At 41.9% G+C, this 14,315-nt stretch overlaps 1 long non-coding RNA gene across 1 annotated transcript in view; it reads left to right on the top strand.

Annotated features, from left to right (window-relative positions):
• Window positions 1-1,688: 1,688 nt before the first annotated feature.
• Window positions 1,689-14,315, top strand: part of LOC115291885 — a 46,931-nt gene continuing 34,304 nt past the window's right edge. Inside the window, exons 1-2 of the long non-coding RNA XR_003908708.1 lie at window positions 1,689-1,763; window positions 3,706-3,877. This is a non-coding gene — a long non-coding RNA (uncharacterized LOC115291885). The remainder of the gene's footprint in view (window positions 1,764-3,705; window positions 3,878-14,315) is intronic.

Below are 14,315 nucleotides of genomic sequence, written 5' to 3'. Positions count from 1 at the left end.
TTTTGCATACGTTCCCTTTCTTTCCAATATTTAAATACCAGCAGGTATTTGTCATGAGGTGTCAAGAGGTGATTTAGCACCTGTTTCCTGTCAGGTAGAAATGCTTGCATTAAAGGGTATTTGAAGCAGAAGTATTTACTAAGTTGTCTACTGTGTCTTTTCATCAGGATCAAGATGGGATGTGGGGAATGCTAAGAACACTGGTCAGATTTATCGGCAAACAAAAGGGCCTGCAGATGACTGTCTTTTTTTAGCTTCAAGCAAGACGGAGCTTGGATGTACTTAGTGGCATATTTTTGTTGAATGCACATCATTGCTTGTTCTTTCAATGTATAAGAGTGCACACCCCCCACCCAAAAGCAACTGAAACTGATTAGTTGGATATGTAGTTATCTCCTACAACAAGTACTCAGGTTCTTCAAGGTGTGGGGCCACAGTTCAGAAATATCAGGAAGGAAGGTCAGAGACTGTGCCAATCTTTCTCACTCTCCATAGCTGGTCTGTAGGCTTTTAGACCCAGTGCTTATTTGTTGCAAGATGCCTGCCCTCCTGCTGCAGTATTCTACTTGAAGGAAAAGGGGGGAAGGGTGAAATCCTCATGAGATTCTATTTTGTTTCATCAGCGCCAAAACTTCTCTCCAAAAAGACTTGCCTTTTCACCCCAATGGCTAGAACAGTGCGACATGGTCACCTCTTCCTGCAAATTACAAGAGAGGCTGGAAAAGGGAGTGTGTGAATGAAGGAAACAAGACGTCATGGCTGGCCTCACAGGTTGCCCTGGATTCTGATTCTGCATCCCTGCAGCTATCTGTGCTGGCTGTGCTGTTTCCCAGAGCTGCTCGCACCTGTTTTGCACGTGTGAACCAGGCCCTCATACAACTGCCACAGCTGTCGTGCCCATCCCCTGGGATTGTCCCAGATACAATTCTCCAGCATCTTCTGTATATAGTATGCTTTTCACTTCAAGCCCTGTCTGAGGCCAGTAAAGTAAGCCTGGGGATCCTTCCTTTCTCATGTCAAATCATGAGAGAGTGTGATTATTAGTCAGGGTTCTCCAGAGAAATAAAACAATAGGAGACATACATGGAAAGAAAGAGAGAGAGACTGATTTTAAGTCATTGACTTATTTTGTTGTGGAGTCTGGAAAGTTCAAAATCTACAGGGCAGACTGGCAGACCAGAGACCCAAGGAAGACCCAATGTTGCCGCTCAAGTCAGAAGGCCATCTGGAGACAAATCTTCCTCTTCTTTGTGCAAGGTCAGTCTTTTTCTTAAGGTTGGCAACTGATTAGATGAGGCCCACCCACATTATGGAGGGTAATCTGCTTTATGCAAATTCTACAGATCTAAGTGTTAATCTCATCTAAAAAATACCTTCACAGTAACATCTGGACTAACATTTGACTACATACCTGGGGACTGTGACTCAGCCAAGTTGACACCTAAAATTAACATCCCGGAAGAGGCTACTGAGAAGGGTTACTATGTGACCTCTGAAGTTTGCTGGGAACACAGTGGAGTGTCTGACTCTCCTCTGGTGAATTTAAAAGGTGATAGACAGGCTGGCTACTCACTCTTAGGGCAGAAGTGAGAAGAAATCACAATTGCCATAGGGTCTGCTTCTATCCTTTTTTCTTAGGACAATGAGTGCAAGAGCATTCCCCATGGAGCAGCTGTGGCCAGCCGACTGTGGCCTGACGTTCTTCTAGCCCTTGTCCAAGAAAGCTACCCGATGAGACGAAGAGATCTCCGCAGATAGGAGATGTAGGTATTGCTGCATTCCCAGTGCTGGAGAACACGTATGAGACCAGCAGGAATAAAGGCACAGTCACGATGTCAGTCCACTTGGGCCCTCATAACAAAGTACCACAGACTGGGTGGCTTAGACACCTGAAATGTATTTTCTCACAATTTCGGAGGCTGGAGATCAGGGCTCCAGCGTGGTCACGTTCTGACAAGAACTCTTCCTGGTTTGCACACGATGCCTTCTTGCCGTGTGCTCCTGTGGCCTTTCCACACCACCTGCGCGTTGAAAGAGAGCGAACAAGCTTGCTGTTGTCTCTTCTGAGAAGGGCTCAGGTCCTAGCACAAGCCCTCTCCCCCCATGACCTCATCTAAACGTCATTGCTTCCCAAATAGCGTAACATTAGGGGTTAGGATGTCAACATATAAATTTCAAGGGGATACAATTCAGTCTGAAGCACTCAGTCGAGAAAATACAAGCGGGAGATCCCTGGTTGGTGGAGGGGGGTAGTTTCCCAAGAAGGAACTGCCAGGAGAGGGGCTACCAACTAAGGAACAACTTCTTTGCTTTCTCTTCCTTCTTGGAGCCTCATTCTTGGAGGGGTTGGAAAGCAAAAAGGATGGAAAAGGAATGGGAAAACATGCCCTCTCCTTCCCTAAGAGCCAGCTAGCCAGCCCAACATGGCCCACGCTGAGGTTGGCTTGCCTTTAAGGTTGGATAGAAATTCCGGGGGCAAATTACTCTAATTATTAAATTGCAACAATATTTCCTGTAACTAGAAGAGGTTTGGACAGCCTGAACTTCTATCCTGGAGCAGGAAAAGAACCAGTCTCATTCAATAAGTTTTAAAGGGCAGAAGGACAAAAATAGATTTACATTTTATGAGGCACGCTTGTTCAACATAACCATTAGCTTTATTTTGCCTCCCAATCCATTTCCTGGGGAAAAAGTATAATTTGTTAGAATGATATTATGATAGGGTGATTAAAAACTCCTGGGGCATCATCTCTAGATTTGAGGATTTTTACGCTTCATTTTCTCTGGCAGAATCTCGGAATGAAAACATTTCAGGTAGCTGGAATACCCATAGTGGCCACTTGGTGGCGACAGTCTACGAAACTGGGTCCTTCTCGACCCTGGAAACCTTGGGTTTCTGGGTTTCTGTGTGAATAGCATTTTTTTTTGTCGTAGCGCCCCTAGAGCAGTCCCTCTTTGTACTTCTGGTGGAAGCGCCGTTTTCCGTGACAGTGTTTGTTCTGTGGTTGAGCCCTCGTTGGCTACATGAGGCCAACTTTTGTGATGCTTTCTGAATATCATATATTCTGGTTCTGTTTGTGTTAAAGCTATTTGGTGGAAATTTAGCAGCTCGAAATCTCTGCTGGCTTGGAGGGTTTTTTTGTCCTCTCATTTAATCCAAACACGAACTGACATACTGAGAATGAAAAGCTGCTCATACTTTTTCCTACTCAAATTTTCTCAAACATTGCAGACCTCCTAAAAATCCTTACACAAACCAAAAACCAAAAAGAGACCATTTTCCTGCTATCTTTACAACTTCATTTTTCATATTTGCACATTTCATTAGCAGGGTGAATTTTCTCTAAATTTGTACCAGAGGATGTGATACATAAACATATAATAAATAGGAAGGGGCTGGAAAGTTCCTTCATTAAACTCTACCCTAAATTAATCTTAACTAATTGGCTCATTTCTTTAATAATAAAATCTCATTTACAAGGATCCGGTAGCCAACTGAGTCTTCAGCAGCTAGGGGGGAAAAATGTGATTTTTGCAAATGAATTATTACCTTTCTATGGTTCTTTAGAAATGAAAGGTAACTCTTGTCTGGAGGGAGGTGATGTGGAGGTGGAAAACCACGCATGCTGGGGTTTGAGCCAGTGTTTGTGGATACATTTGCTGCGTGTCCTCAGACACAACAATGAGATTTTCTGTGAATTTTAGATGACATCATTCATTCAGGCAATGAATGCTGCCTACGTGGTACACCCTGTGCTGCGGGAACTCAGTGACATAATGAGCCCAAGACGTGGTCCCTGAACTCACAGCACGTGTGTGAACAAGCATGACTTCAAAGGAAACATGGCAAGAAGCATACGTGTAATCACAGCCTAAGGTTAGTGCTCGGGTGGAAAAGAAGACATTATGTAAATACAACAAAGAACAGCACAACCAGGTCCAGGCTGGCAGGCTGGTCAGACTTAAGGTAAGAGCTGAAACGTCCTTCCATTAACCAGGGGAACGGCAGTGGGGTGGAGAGGAGGCAGCGTGGGTGGAAAAGAATGAGCGGGTGCAGAGGCCAGAGGTGGGAACCAGCATGGTGTGTCTGAGGAATGGAAGGAAGGTTCTGGAAATTGGAGCATGGAGAGTTGTGGGTGAGGAAGAGGAGGGAAACAGACTGACCCTGAGGGCTGCAGCTGGGGTGAGGAGCTGACTGTTGGCAATGGTGGTGGCCATGACGCACGTGGACATGAAAGTGTCTGCAGCAGTGGAGCGTGGTTATTAAGGAACAGGAAAGCCCCAGGTCTTTCTGGCTTGAGTAACTGCAAATCTGGTGTCTTCTTCACTGAGTGAGGGAATGCAGGCTAGCAACATACTTGAGATAAAGCATAATCTGAATGCCTAAATGCAGGGACAGAGAAAGGCTGAGATCTCGCCAGACAGGTGCAGTGGAGAGAGAGACAGAGAGTAGTGTTTAGGATGCTTAGTAAACCATACATGTCCAGTGTTCCTTAGAGGATGGTGTGCTGGCAACAAGGACTTTAATCATAGTTACTTCTTGCCCTGCCGACTTCTTTTCTCTCTTTCTCACTGTCCTTCTTTCTTCTTCTTCCTTCTTCTTCTTTTATTCTTTTGCAGAGTTTTATCTAAATTTACTCATGTTGAATCGTAGAATTCAAACGTTGTAGAACTCAAATTGTAGAATCTCAAATGTTTCTATCTCATGGATCTTGACAATCTTTTCCAGAATTTAGAAAGGGTTTTTTTGTACCTATTTTGGTAGAATTGACTAATATTTCCAACCAGCTGGTAACCTGCCAGGTAAAAAATATTTTTACTTTTATGCATCTTTCACTCTGTTTTTGTATTTTACCACGTCTTTTAACTCTAAATAATTTATAGTGTGATTTTTGGCAAGTTGCTAAAGCTTCCTTTTGCTTTAGTTTCTTAATTAAAAAAAACAGATGATAATCCAATGATATAATAATTGTGCTTTCCTAATGGGTGGTTTGGAGGATTAAAAATTTGTGAAATGCATTATCAGCACACAATAAATGTTATCTGTTATCATTAGCTAGTATTATGGGATGGGGAGAAGTAACAGACTGTGAGACTCAGGGATATAGCTAGAGTTCAACCAACGAGGTAATAACTATGCTTAATGTACCCATGAGGTGAAAGCCAGTGTTTCCTGGAGTTTAGGATATGATTTGCGTCATACAAAGGAAGTTTGGAAGGCTTTCCTTGGCCAGTGGAGGGTAAGGGATGGTGTTCCTGGCGCTCATATCGTGCAGTGGAATGATACTTTCGTTTATACCCTTTTGTGTCTCTGTGGATGGGCCTTCTCTTAGTGGGGTGAACACTGATGCAGTTCACTGATAACAGTGATAAGAACTGATGTTGGTGCCACCATAGTGCCTACCATAAGGGCCCTATCACGTTGAGTATATTCCTATCTCCATCTGGGCAATGAGAGAACAGAGATCATACAACATAACGCAAGGTCGCCCTGATCATTCAATGGCAAAGCTGGGCTTGCATTCTAGCCACAGAGCCGGACCTGTCTCAACAACCTCTATTTCCCCAGTTTTACTTCCACTCCTAAAATATTCCCAAAGGTCCAAAGTTTGACACTTTAAGAAGAAAGCAATTATTCATGCTTTCCTTCCTTTACTTTGAAAGAGGAGAGTTTTAACCATGGAAGGGACATGTCTGCTGAAACAATTTGTAAGGACACACTTCATCCTGACTTTATATAGTTTTATGATTGAAGGAATGGATGAATTAAGAGAAGTTGATAATGACAGAGGGCATAAACACAATTGTGCAATCAAATCCCTGTCTGATGACTGGTCACTAGGAGTAGGAAAGATATCTAAATGAAGGAAGACGAAACAATCAGATTCCCACCTCCCATATTTGGAAATTTATCTATTCACTCTATATAAACATATTAAGTACCCCATACAGTCACATCAGAGTCCCCATCTTTATGATGCTTATAGCTTCATGGAGGAGAGATGTAGAAAAAGGACTTTTAAAGTACACTGATAACAGAGCTTTCTTGATAGAGATAATGTGTTGTGGGAACAGAGAGAATCCATGTCTAGTGAAGTCTGGTTAGTCCAAAAGGGTAGGTCAACAGTAGGGAGGCATGTGAGACTGTAGAGGTGAATTTGCAGGGCAAATAAATATAAACGATAAAAATAGAGGGAGCAGTCTCTGGCTGAAAGGAATGAAGAGAAGGACGATTCTGCAGGGAAAGGAAGAGTGGATCTGAGTGAGCACTGACTGCATTGGATTGGAGATGGATGCAAGAATTTCCTCTCTGCGGTCTCTTGTGACACAGCAGATGTGGCATCATGGTGAAAAAGCCCTCTTGCCAAACCCAACACAAGACCAAGGCATAATTACAGACAAGAGTGATCAGGAGATGGAGACAGGAGGACAGAAGGTGATGTTTTCCTCACTACTGGCATGGACAGTGTTCTGCTGGTAATCTCACTCCATTTTTACTCTATAGTGACGACAGCTGCCCTCCTTTTTAGAACTACAGTGATGGAAGCAGAAGCGTTAGCTGGAGGTGTCCACAATGGGCAATTGCAGGGGAGGTGGTGAGGGCTGTAGGAACCTCAGACTGGTCAACAAGAAGGAATCTGTAGATCTCTCATGCAAAGAGAATGAAAATGCATCCAAAATCTAATAGTTTTTCCCATTGAATTTTTTTCTTTGTTTAAAAAATTTTGTTTAATGTTTATCTTTGAGAGACAGAGACACAGATAGAGTGAAACCTGGAGAGGGGCAGAAAGAGAAGGAGACACAGAATATGAAGCAGGCTCCAGGCTCTGAGCTGTCAGCACAGAGCCTGATGTGGGGTTCAAACCCACAGACTGTGGAATCATGACCTGAGCCGAAGTTGGACACTCAACCAACTGAGCCACCCAGGCACACTGTTTGTTTTAATTTACTGTGTTCCTTTGGCCATATGAGTTTATGCTGTGTCCATGGCAAAACTCAGGACTTTGTTTTTCATTTATCACCCTTTCTAGAAAAGGGAACGTTGAGGAGCAGCATTTGGGTTTTCCTACACTGGCTTGGGATCTGAGATGAATGGAGTTCATCCATTTGGGCTACATGAAGGACACGTGGTGATAATGAGATGGCTGTCCTAATTAACTGAATTTTTAAGAAGTAATTATCTCAGCCCACAGAGTGGGCTACCTTTGCCCTCATTCAAAGGACTGGGCAGATGGTGGGTTCTGGGAGATTTGAGGCTGATTTTCTTTGGAGTTTTAAACAGAATGTTTATTAAAAGTAAAGGGTTAGCTTTAATAGGTTTGTCCCTGAGCTTACCAAGGAGTGGGCTGCATGGGTCGTTCAGAAAAGTGGCATCCCTGGGGTGCTTGGGTGGCTCAGTCAGTTAAGCATCTGGCTTCAGCTCAGGTCATGATCTCACAGTTCACGGGTTTGAGCCCCATGTCAGGCTCTATGCTGACAGCTAGCTCAGAGCCTAGAGCCTGCTTCAGATTCTGTATCTCCTTTTCTCTCTGACCCTCCCCTGCTTGCACTGTCTCTCTCTGTCTCTCAAAAATAAATAAAAAACATTAAAAAATTTTTTAAATAAAAAAGAAAAGTGGCATCCCAAGGCAGGGAAAGGTGCTGTTTTTGAAGGGATAGGTACACTCTTTGCCTGGTTTTACTCACTTGACCATTTGATGCTGAAACTCATGGTTCCATCCCTTCGCCCTCAGAGGAAATGAATATTTTCCTCAAGTGGATTACTGCTTACTGACCTCCTCTCTGCTTCTGTGACCCTTCAGGGGTCCTTACTGTTTCTTCCTGTCTTGGCTGACCCTTGATCTATTCCTTGTTGACTGCCATTGCTTTGTTGAGACTCAGAGGAAGATCCTGTGCAGAAAGCAAGCTCTGGGACTCTGGGCATAATGGTATTTCTCCAACCCCATTATCCTTCTAGTGAAAATTTAAAGAAAAAAGGGAAAGCAAACACATCTGCTGGTAATCCATCTAATGCACCTGACATCTCTTTACTACACCCATGTATATGTATATATATCATGTGTGTGTGTGTGTTTGTGTGTGTGTGTGTGAAGCAGATAAAATAAGCCAGCCTGCCTTTAAGTCAGGAGTTTAGTAGATTATAAAATAAATAAAATCAAATGGCTCTAATAATCTTCTGGAATAAATTGATTTTCTTTCCCTTCAGCATGTGGCTATGTATACAGTGGCCTTCCTCTGAAATAGCTACTTGATAGGTCATTGGCTGCCAGGGCCAGCATTACTGTCTCCAGAGACCCCTTTCGCCCATTGACACATATGACGGAAATCGTAATAGGTGCTTCAAAGCTAGTATAATGAGGGGGACCTAGTTGACAGAAGTGCTAAAGTATCTGCAGTGTAAAACCTTTTTAATTCTCACCAATGATAAGGCAAATCATGCGGAGTCCTGAGTATTTCCAATCAGCAAGTGAGAGACGCTGATTAAAAAATCAGGCCCACTGCATGGCAGAGTGTGTTTTGGCTCTTTATTTTGATAAGTGGTTTTAAGTATTTATTATAATAATCCACAGTCTACGGACTAATGAGCTGTAGTATGTCTTTTAGCTGTGATAAAGTCTTGAGAAAATGGGGCCTCATTGTAAGTGCTTGCTGTTAAATCTTGCTTGGGAAGTAAAATGAGGCCAGTTTTTGATCACAATGATCATGTTTTCTGATTAATGAAGTGAAAAATAGATCATTTTACTATATAGAAATTACAATACCCTGTATATAACACTATGAACAAAAGGCATTAATTGCTATTAATGGTCTTGATGTCTATCCTGCAGCATCACATTTAATTGCTTTCTTCCGTTGCCTTATTCAATTATTCGGATTTCACTTTCATTATGGAAGAACAATTCTCCAAATTTTATGGTTAGGTCTTCCAACGTCACAACTGGAGTTGGATTCTCAGGGCTGCAGCTTCTGCTGTCTAGTTTTGTAATATCAGAACCTTATCCACCACTCACTCCTCTTGTGTCCCTCTTTCCACACCTGACTATCGAGGTTGGTGGGGCAATGTGTCCATGGGTTTGCACCAATCGGTATTGCCTCAGCCAGTTTTATTTAACCTATGGCCCTGGCATTGACTCAGTACGGCTTGTGGAGGATAGTACTCATGTGACAGGTGGTGAGAACTCCTCATGGTGCTAACAATCTGCTAATGACCTTCTTAATTGGTAGATCTAAGCAGAACGAACATGAAGGCAAGTCTCTTGGCCTTGAGTTCTTTCAGACTGTACAAGAGCCTTCGTAATTGATGTTATTAGTTCCTTGTTCAGGACAACGGGGAAGTTAAAATAGCTCTGCCTTTCAGAAGTTTGCCAATTATTTGAGAATGATATTCTGCTATTACCCTTAGCTATTAAGATCCTTTCCAGAATTTTTTGAGTTCCCATAAATTACCACTGGCTCTGCAAGCACTGGAGGGCTGGTTTTATTAATAGACTTTTGTGTAGAGTGTTGCTGGGACTAGAGATGACTCTTTTTTAGTCACAGTTGGGTCTTTGAGTACAGACTGCCCCCTAGGCTTTTGGTCCCCACTGTCTTGCAAGCAATCCTTGATGTGGTGGGTCTTTTGGAATAACTTCTCTGAGTTACTTGTTTTGTATTTCCATGCTTAACTCCCAGGTGTTCATAGCCCCTCACCTTTGAAGATCTCACCGAAGGTAATGCTATCTACAGAGACCCATGATCTCCAAAGATAGTGAGTCTCTTACCTATCCACAGGTCCACTAGAGTATTGTCAGTAGTACCCTCCCAGAAACAGCCAGCTTTCCCTTGCCTCCTGTGCTGGACTCCCACCCCGTCCTTGAGCTATATTTAAAGATGTTTACTCTAAGGGAAATTCTTTGTTCCTGGCTGAGACTTTTTATCCCATATTCCTTTCACCCTCCTCCCTAATAAATGCAACCATACCACACACAGGCATGAGCCATCTCTCCCTGATCTCATTGCTTAAAGCCCACAGAGAGTCTAGCCGGAGCCTTTCTTCTTTCTTCCATTTGGGCTTCTTTGGCTCTCCTGAGCTAAGAACTTTCTAATCCGAAAATCTAACCAACGTGTGTTCTAAACCTTAGGGGGAGAAGACACAAGGAAGTTTCAAGAATGCCTTTTATCTTGCTTTAAGACCTGCCTCTATAACATTTTCTTCTGGTTAATTTTAATAATCAAAGCTGCAGCTTACTTATTTAAGTCACACTTTATGTTTTGGAGAGCCATGCTTGCAAATGAAAATGCTACCTGCCTCAATAGGCCTTTTCTCTTGCCTTCAGTGGGTCTTGCAATCCTTTGCTCCCAATCAGGTGGATGGTTGGTACTGTTTTACTGACAATTTCTAGCCTGCCTCAACTTAGAACTCATTCTCTGTCTATAGAACTTGCATAAATAGAGATAAGGATGTAAAAAAGTGGTTCTGGGACAAATTTCAGCACGTGTGGAGGTAGGGATGGGGTTGTGCCCCACACCACCAAGAAACAATTCTTGGACACCAGTTGGGTGCCCCATAATTCAACTCAGCTCTGAAACTGTCCACTGAGAGATAACCTCAGATTCTTTAGGTTAAGGACTCAGCCCTACAAGACTGTCCTCCACTTCAGATGCCACTCACAAGTCCAGGTTGTCACCTGTGCTTCTGACCCACTGGCTGCAGATTGGATGTTCCCATGCCCCCCCACCCTCCTTGGAGTTTAATTTGCTAGAGTGGCTCATAGAACCCAGAGAAACATTTTACTTACTAGATGACCAGCTTGTTATAAAAGCATATACCTCAGGAACAGCCAGATGGAAGAGACGCATGGGGTAAAGTATGAGGAAAGCCCAGAGCCTCCATGGCCACGCTCCTTACCTCCACGGGTTCAGCAACCTGGAAGCTATCTTCACCCTCATCCTTTTTAAGGTTTTTTATGGAGGCCTCATTAATAAACACAATTGATTAAATCATCAACATTGAACTCAACCTCCAGAGCCTCTTTCTTTTTCAGCAATGGTGGTTGGGGGTAAGAAAAGTTCCTTCTAATCACATGGTTGGTTTTCCTGGCCACAAGTGCCACCATTAGCTCACCTGGGGTCTTTCCAACAGTCACCTCAATAACAAAACAAATGATACATTTATTGCTCAGGAAATTCCAAGGATTTTAGGGGCTCCCGGCCAAAAGCACAAAGAGCAAATATATATTTCTTATAATAAGTCACAATTTCATAGGATACCATTCCTGGCCATGGAGCACAGCCAAAGTCCTGACCTTGGACCCATTAGAACAGGACTCTAATCAGTTGAGCCCACCAGCCATGATAAATACATAAGTATCCTATATAAATATCTATCTATCTACACATAAATACACACACTTGATGTATGTGTGTACACTGGAGTTTGCAAAAAACAGGAATAGAAAAGCAAATGCATATAATGATTAATGAAACCAGAATTTTAAGTGGTTCTTCATTATATATTTGCTGATGACATAGAAATTTTCCTTTCTGGAGTAGAGAGTGTAAACCTCTGGGTAGGACAAAACCATGAATTATTTTCCTTCTAACTAAAAAATGAGAGATTCGCAAACTGTGCTTTTATAAGTTTATCATGCAAATGCTCACCAGAGACAGAATCGTTATAGATCCAGAATATGTACTTACTAGCAGCTGCTGCAGGACATTTGCTTTCTGAATTCAACGGACCAGAATCTTTTCACCCTGACCAACCCTCTCCCTCAAGGTTCATTTCTTGAGAGTAGTCTACCATCTGCCTCAGAAGCATGTAAAAGGATTTGTTTCAATTATAAGGCATTTCACATCTCTTTCGTGCTTCTAGGGACTCCTTAGAAAATTAAAAATCTGGACTGGAGATGATAGGTATAAGTTTATGCATTATAATCTGGATGTCTTTTCATTTTTTCTGATGGTAAGTAATAACAGTGTAGACCTCTTTTTTTTTTTTTTTTTTTAGATAAAAAGGTATCCAACAGGCCCTTGCTTTCCTTTTGGTGTAGAGATTTTTTTTTTAATTTTTGAGAGACATAGAGAGACAGTGCAAGCAGGGAAGGGTCAGAGAGAGAGGAAGACACAGAATCGGAAGCAGGCTCCAGGCTCTGACCTAGCTGTCAGTGCAGAGCCCGATGCAGGGCTTGAACCCACGGACTGTGAGATCATGACCTGAGCTGAAGCTGGATGTTTAACCGACTGAGCCACCCAGGTGCTCTTTTGGTGGAGAGTTTTAACTGTGTTATTAAAGGACCTTATTTCCCAAATCACAAAGAAAAAAAGAAAGCTAGCATTAGTCAGTTTCCTTATCTACTAGAATTTATCCCCATTTCCACCCATAAAATATAGCTAGAACCCTGTGTCATTCAGTGATCTTTCCTTTTGTTAGTTCTATGTTACTAAAAGTTGTGTAGACAAGTTAATAGACAATTTGCTATTTGTTTACAAAAACAATTCAGTTGCCCAACACAGGACAGCATTGTAGCTGTGGTGATTAGCAGGCAGGATGGATAAAGCTTAGAACATTATTCAATGCCTAAATGAAGGTCACATTCCTTGTGCTAGCTTAAGTGTGCATGCAAATGATGGCAATTGCCTTGCTCTTTTACTCTCACAGAAAAAGGCTTTGTTAAGTATGATAATTAGTCAGTTGGGAAGGTAAAAGTTTCCTACAAATAATGTTGAAACATTTAGAATAAGTATTGTTATGAAAAAAGGGTCCACTCATTTATTCAAGTAGTATTTAACTACAGACAAAATAAAACTGATTGTAGAAGCTGGTGCAAGTGGAAATCAGGATGAAGTTCTTGATATTAATACTAATAATGAAGGAGCCACTTAGTGAGCTCCCTGATTCACCCAAAGAAGAGCTTCCAGGCTTCCACAGAAAACAAAAAAAGAGTTTAAAAAAGAAAACAGATTTATGGTGATGTATTTGTTGCGATGAAAGAATGTTTTGATAGCAGTGAACTGTGCGGTGGGAGTGAGTGGTCCGAGTTTTCACAATCAGTATGTTGCTTTTTTTTAAATCGTAGTGATGAATCTCTTCCTTTGTTGACATAAGGCCAGTCATCTCAAGTTATCTTAATGATATCAGGTGGAGTGTGCAGTTTTTTGTGCTTGAAAAAGAAACAGTTAAACACTCAAACTGACGTAATCCTGAATGCCAGCAGTGATGGAGGGATGGCTTTCCTTGACAGAAAACTGAGGGGTTTTTACATCTTGCAAAAGGCTGAACTAGTCCTTTATGTTTGCATTATTGCATACATCCCTTACATCTAAACAGTCTAATGCATAATTACATTGTCAAAACACAAAAACTTAACTGAGTAAACGTAGAGATCTAATTGGTTTTATGCAGTGATTCAAGAATCCATAGCATCTCAGCCAGCATGTAGAAGGGAGCTCCAGAGGGTTGTAGAGAATGAAAGACGATAGGCAAAAGGAGGCAGACAAAGCAGTTACTCTAGCAGAGAGCTGATTGTTTCAGGCTAAGTCACCTTTCATTGGGGGACAGCTGGAGTCTGTCAGACAGGTTACCTTACTAGTGTTGACTAGGTAATTCCAGACTGACTGGTTAAGATTGCATTCCTGGGAGAGGCTGAAACTGCAATTAGGGTAGGTATTAAGTTTGGTGAAGTGGGCTTAGCACAAGTGACTCTATTTTGAGTCTGTTGTCTCTTTTAAAATAGTATTTAAATTATCCTCCAGGGAGGATACTTATTAACTCTCTATTAAATAATGTAGACACTTTTGTAAAGGAGCTATTTATGCCCCCATTTAAGCTCTAGCTAAAGTGAAGTAAATGCCTGCACAATTTCTCACACCTTTCCAGACAAATACATAAACACCTAAAGACCACCAACCAAAGGTCAGCAAACAAAAACTAAGTCCCAAATATCTTATAATAACAGCTTTTTATAAAGACCCAAGTAGCTGAATTAATAGGAGGTATGTTCTAAATACTCATCAGGAGCTTAGCAGTGGACTGTTAACAACTTGTGGATGGAAATGCTTTTTTATCCCCCTTGTCATTATATTTCTAGAGCATAGTAGAGTATCTATCTTACAATAGGCATGTTAAAGGTACACATGAATGATTACATGAATGCATGAGTGAAGCTATTTTGGCAGGACCTAAGGTTGAGGACGCATCTTAAATGGAGCCTTGGTATCTTCATGTGCATGGGACGTGATTCAAGGAAAATCAAATACTCTGTCTTAAATGGGACTAATAACCTCAAGTATATTGTAGTATAGAGGTGGAATTTAAGGAAAGGTATTAAGCAGGC

This window comes from Suricata suricatta, chromosome 5 (genome assembly GCF_006229205.1).
Source record: "Suricata suricatta isolate VVHF042 chromosome 5, meerkat_22Aug2017_6uvM2_HiC, whole genome shotgun sequence".
Classification (NCBI taxonomy): Eukaryota; Metazoa; Chordata; class Mammalia; order Carnivora; family Herpestidae; genus Suricata; species Suricata suricatta.
The sequence above is the reverse complement of the archived record's forward strand: the minus strand, read 5'-3'. Positions and strand labels throughout refer to the sequence as shown.